Raw genomic sequence first — 6,318 nt, 5'->3', positions numbered from 1 at the left:
TTTGATTTAAAGATTGAAGGAAAATCTAGATGCACTCATTAAGGGGGAGTTTTGAATATCTTTTTTTAATGGCAAAAAAAGAGAGAAGGAAAAGTAAGTTAAATTGAGTGTGATATATTTCCATGTTTAATTTATGTATGTGATGCTTAGTTAGGATTTTATTGATTATTATGTGCTAGTTATTATGGATATTCAATATATCCTGCTTAGCTACTGTGGGCATTGTATATCTTGTTTAGCTATTATGGATATGATAAGTAGTTTATTGCAAATCTTTAAAGAAAACTAGATGCATTGACTAAGGGGGAGTAACTCATTATGCATAAAGATTTGAAGCATTCATATTGAACATAGACATTGCACTTTTAATCTAGGAATGTTTTCTCATCATCGTAAATAAGAGAAAGAGAATGTTGACTCTATATGTTTTTTATCATAGCAAAATATTCTCATTCATTTGTGTCTAATGCCTTTACTTGAGTGTGCAGGAAAATTAATGTATGAAATTAATAAATCAATCTTTCAAAGGGTGTATCAAAAGAAAAAGAGGGATAAAAATAACAAGATGTAACTGTCTAACAAAGAGGAAGCTTATTTGTGAAATAAGGAAGAATGTTGGTTGACCAACTTTCAAATTGGAGGAATGGAGGGCTGAAGAGTTTGAGAAATAGAACCAACTTAGTCGATCAAGTCAATCGAGTAAGTGCTTTCTGCCAAAATTTGCAACTTGAAACAGAACCAACTTAGTTGACCAAGTCAGTCGACTAAGAGCTCTCTGTCTGCAAATTGAACCAGAGCACTACAAGACAGATTAACAGCTAGAACTCATCCTCAACTATTTCCAACGGGCATAAATTATCAGATTGCCATCAAAGTTGTTTCTCTAAGTATAAAAGGGTCTTCCAATGGTTAGAAATCAAATTTTAAGAGAATTAAAGGCTTTCAAGTGATATAAAGCTGAAAAACTAGAAAATCTTCTCTGTACCTTACTGCACTTAAATGCCAATCTTTGTAATAGTGTTCAGCACTTCATCTTGTACCATTTAGATCAAGTAAGTGATCATAGGTACTTTTTTATTTCTTCTCTTTTTGTACTCTTTGAGTGAGCGAGTCACTCTAAGGGATTTATTCAAGCTTGGATTGCTTGATTGAGTGTAAAGGTTCCAACTTGGCCTAGAAAAGTTGGTTGTTGGGTTTTGGTTGATCCCGGTAAAAATCATTGTTGTAGGTTGTGGTTGAGCCTTTGAAAAACCACTTTAGGTTTTTGTTGAGCCCTTGAAAAATGATTGTGAAAGGTTGTGGTTGAGCCGTTGAAAAACCACTTTGGGTTTTAGTTTAGCCCGTGAAAAACTAGTGTAAAAGGTTTTGGCTGAGCCTTGCAAAAGCTATTGTAAAGCTTGGTGAAAGCTTGTGAATTTCACCGATTATTAGTGGAATTGTTGGGAAAATCCTTGGTTGGATAATCAAGGTAGTGGATATAGGTCTTGGACCGAGCCACTATAAATTGTTGTGCATTGTCTACTCTGTTTTTATTTGCTTTGTGCTGGAAATGATTCCTCATCTTGTCAAGAGCCGATTTGTGCTATTCACCCCCCCTCTAGCACATATTATTAGGACCAACAAGTGGTATCAAAGCCTAACCCTTATTTTTAAGGCTTAACATCCTTAGGGTAGATCCTAATGGCTCTAGAAAATTTTGTTGATGTTGAGGGTCACTGTATAAATATGCCTCCTCTATTTAATGGCTCAAATTACTCATATTGGAGTACTAGGATATCAATATACATTAGGGCAATTGGCTATGAGATATGGGATGCATTACCGATGGTCCTTTCATTCTAATGATTAGAAATTCGATAAATGGTGAGAAAACTCCCAAACATAGACGTAGGTAGACAGAAGCTGAAATAAGGAAAGTTCAAATCAACTCTAAGGCCATGCATACTATCATTTGTGCACTTGATTATAGAGAATACGCTAGAGTGTTCATGTGCAAAAGTGCCAAGGAAATTTGGCAAAAATTAAAAGAGTTATATGGAGAAACAAATATGGAAAAGGAATTAGAAGACAACTCTTGTGAGGATCAATGCTCAACAAGCAACATGGCAAATGGAGACAAGGAATCAAGTGAAGATGAATCCTCAAATTGAATTGAATTATGCTTCATGGCTCTTGAAGACTTAAAGGTAACTTATTCATCATGTGACCTTAGTTCATGTGCTTTCAATGAATTACATGATGCTTTTGAGGATTTAGCTTTTGAGTTTTAGAAAATGAATATAAAGAACAAGAAAATCATTTCCACACTCGATGTTGAAAATGAATTTTTGATGAAAACAAAATTTGATTTGGAAAAAGAAAATGAAAATTTGGAAAATGATTTTAAAGCTTACCAAGGGCAAATTGATCTTTTGGAACAAGCAAATTTTGACTTGAAAATAAAATTTGAAGATTTGTTAAATGAGAAAGTGGAAGAAAGATCAAACTTGTGCTTGATGGCCAGAGATGATGAATCCGAGGTGTCTTATGCTTCTTGTGATATTTCAATTGATGAGCTACAAGATGAATAAGAATGTCTCTATGATGAGTTTGAAAAGCTTGCATCAAAATATAAAACTTTGAAAAGAAAAGCTACATCTATTGAAAATGATTTGGAAAAGATAAGACATGATTTCAACTCTGTTTTTGAGCAAAGAAATTTTCTGCAAATTGAATTAGAACATTCAAAAACAGATTTTGAAAATGTACAATTGGAGTTGAAAAACAGAACAGATGCTTTACAAGCTGCAGTTGCTAAAAATACTGCTCTGAAGAATTTAAGAAAAGAATCATCAAGAAAGAGCACAAATTTCATAAGAATTGATAATGATTTCTCCCCTAGATGCTTTGTATGTGATAGAACTGGACATTTATCCTATGATTGCTTTTAAAAAAGAAATGTGTAGAAAATTAGAAAAATTCGGGTTCTAAAAGGAACTTTATGGAACGAGACTAACTTTCAAGGATCCAGAGCAATTTGGATACCACAAATCAAATGAAAAATGTCTCTTGTAGGTGTGCTAGAGCAAGGAGGAACAACTTTTGAAGAATAAATGCTCTCTAGTCTCACATAAAAGAAAATGGGTGATTTCTATGCTAAAACTTGTTTAACTGAGAATTTTGATTGCTTATTTATTGAATGTTTCATTGATTTAGCTTGATTTCTAAAATTGTTTGCTTTTCTGAATTGAAAACTTTGGTTGCCTATTCTTGCTTGAATATTAAGTGCATAATTCGTTGAGCTTTATTGATAAATCTTGGCTATGCAACTTGATTTGATATGATGCATACTATAAGTTACAAGGAAGTAAAAATCTAATGATTGAGTATGTACTTATATTTGATCTTGAATATATTATCATTCTTATTTTGAGAAAATTGTTTTATTGATTATGGAGAATTGTTTCTATAAAATTTCCTCATGATTTATGACATTGTTTCTATACTACTTCTTTGAGGAAAAATGATTTTTGTGGATAATTTTGAAACATGAAAGGTTAGATAATGTGATAGAAATATGAGCATACTTGATGACTTACACTCACACCTATTCAAGTAGCCTAAGACAAGAAAAATTGAGTTAAAATTTTTTTTTTATTTCCTTGGGCTTAACATAAGTTGACCATTTGAACAATCTTGATTTATATTCTAGAACTTGCTTGAATAGTTCAAGATGGTTGACAATGAGCTTGAAAGTTTTAACTACTTTGATTGGTACTTTTAAAGCAAAATGAGCTTAAATAAAAAAAAAAAGGGTTCCCATCCTTTAAGTTTAGAACAATTTATGAATTGAACAAGTGTGTTTCATAATGAAAATACTCATGACTTGTCCTTATTAGATGTGCATGCTTGCTTGTTAGCTTGAATGGTCATAAGGGCCTTTTTGGAACATAATTGTGAGAAATTCGCAAATGACCCTTGACATGCATATAGATGATTTATTATGCCCATTACATATTTCATAAAATCATTTAGAGCATAATAAAACAAAATTGAGTGACATTGAGTTCATGATTTTTCACAAAGCAAGTCTAATCTTGAATGTTTCAAGTTAAAAAGTTTACAAAGAAAGATTAAATATTTATCAATTGATTTTCTTGCGAAATCTTTTTATTCTCTTTGATTGAAATTAATTCTTTACTTTTAATGACATAGCATGATTGAGCAAACTTGATTTGATATATTTATATAAATTGCACAAATTCGATGTTGCTTGGTATTTCTCTTATGATTGGTGAAATTGATTGAAAGGGATTTCTTAAGCATGATTTTGAGTGTGATAATTTGACATTGATGGAATTTTTCAAGCAAAAGAACCTATCTATTTGCAATGTTTGGCATCCTTGAGATTATAATGATTTCAATGATATATAACTTGAACAAGCATACCTTGTGTTGAAAATGCCATTATATCTTGTTCTTGTTACAAATGTTGCTTGAATAACCTCAAGGGTATTTTTGTCCATATGCTAAAAAATTGTAGAAAATGCTAAATTTGATGCTTATTATGCTTAAACATTGTTGAAATACTTGTTATACATGTTATAAGTCATAATCACGCATCATGATGTAAATTGAATATGTTTGAGCATATTAAAGGCATGATTCTTCAAATGAGCATTTCAACTTTTTAGCACTTGTGAACAATGAGCAATAAAAGCCAAAATTTGAGGTCACATGCTTTTCTTGAAGAATCTTTGATCATACATGTCTAAAATGATGTTTTAACATGGTTGAAATGAAATTCTAAATTGTTCTCACACTAATCCATGTTTTGAGATCATTATACCTTGGAACATTGCATGTTTTGTACCTTTTTCTGGCTTTTCAATGTGCAGGAATCTAGCACAATTGACTCCTTAACATAACTAGTCGACTATTGAAGAACAAAATGCAAATGCTGTTGGAATGATAAAAAGTGGACCCAAGGGATAAATAGTCGACTCTTGAGTGCTTTAAAGCAAAAATGGATAGGTTTTGTGTTCCAAAATATCTTTTTACTCTACTTTTTGTCCATTACAATATTCTCTTCTCTGAAATTCCTTTTCAAAGATGATTCTTGACTCTTAAAAACATGCATTATGAATACTCTCATGATCATTTGGTGCAAGTACATGTTCTTGAAATTGCAAAACTTGCTGAAAAATGGGAAATCCTTTTTGATGACATAAATCTATCTATTCCCAAGCATGACACTCATATTGATTCCATAAATTCTCATGTATTTACAATGGCAAAATATAAATATGAGAAATTGTTCATCAATGCTTGAATTTGTTAATCCGATTGATTTTCATGTGCATATATAGAAAATATCCTTTCATGAAAATTGAAATGTTCAAATGCTTGTCTAGGAACAAATCTTGAAATATATTTTACATTTGTGCTTAAATAATTGTTTCAAAATTGATTTCATGATTATGCATACAAACTACATTAGGATGAACTCATTAAACTTAACGAAAGTATTCTTGGTTCATCTACTATATTGGTCAAGACACATGCTTACATGATTTTTCTTTATGCTTGACCTTAAGGTTTGAAGTCTAAAACTTGACTTGAGCTATACATTTGAATATGAATGTAGTTGTCAAGTTTGATCATGGCATATATTGTGAGTTGACATAGTTGAAATTTATTTTGAATATGCATTTAAATGTTAACTATGTCTTCATTAAGCCTTAACGTTTACATGATCTAAAGATTTTTTGTGCATCCAACTTTAGCTTATAGGTCACCATAAACAACTCAACATGTCAAATAAAATATGACCTATCGCTTTAGTTAGCAATGAATACCTAATGTGCTTTGATTAAATATCTCTTTCTTGAATCTTAATAATTGGTATTCATTGATGATTGAATGTTCACTTTGAATATATTTATCAGTTGAGTGCTTTACTTTCAATAGTCTATAACAATTGATATCACTCATGAATCATGAATTATTGAGAAATTGCATGTACCTTGAACTTCAATGGTTACATTTTTTTGAATAGGTATATGTCTCTATTGAACTCATGCTTGCATTTTGATGAACAAAATTGGAATCATGGTTAAGGAAGATAGCCATGTTGTTTCTTCTAATCATGTTTGTGCTTATTTGATCATAACTTTCAAACATGATTGTAATAAATGCAAAATGCTTTAGTCAGGTTTCATTAATAATGATATGCCTTTTGTGAAAGTTCTCCTTGAATTTACAATTTCATATATAACTTGGAGAATACATGTCACGACCCGAAACTCCCATCGAGCCCGTGACAACTGCCGCGAAGCC

This window comes from Theobroma cacao, chromosome 3, assembly GCF_000208745.1.
Source record: "Theobroma cacao cultivar B97-61/B2 chromosome 3, Criollo_cocoa_genome_V2, whole genome shotgun sequence".
Classification (NCBI taxonomy): domain Eukaryota; kingdom Viridiplantae; phylum Streptophyta; class Magnoliopsida; order Malvales; family Malvaceae; genus Theobroma; species Theobroma cacao.
This window is presented reverse-complemented; position numbering follows the sequence as displayed.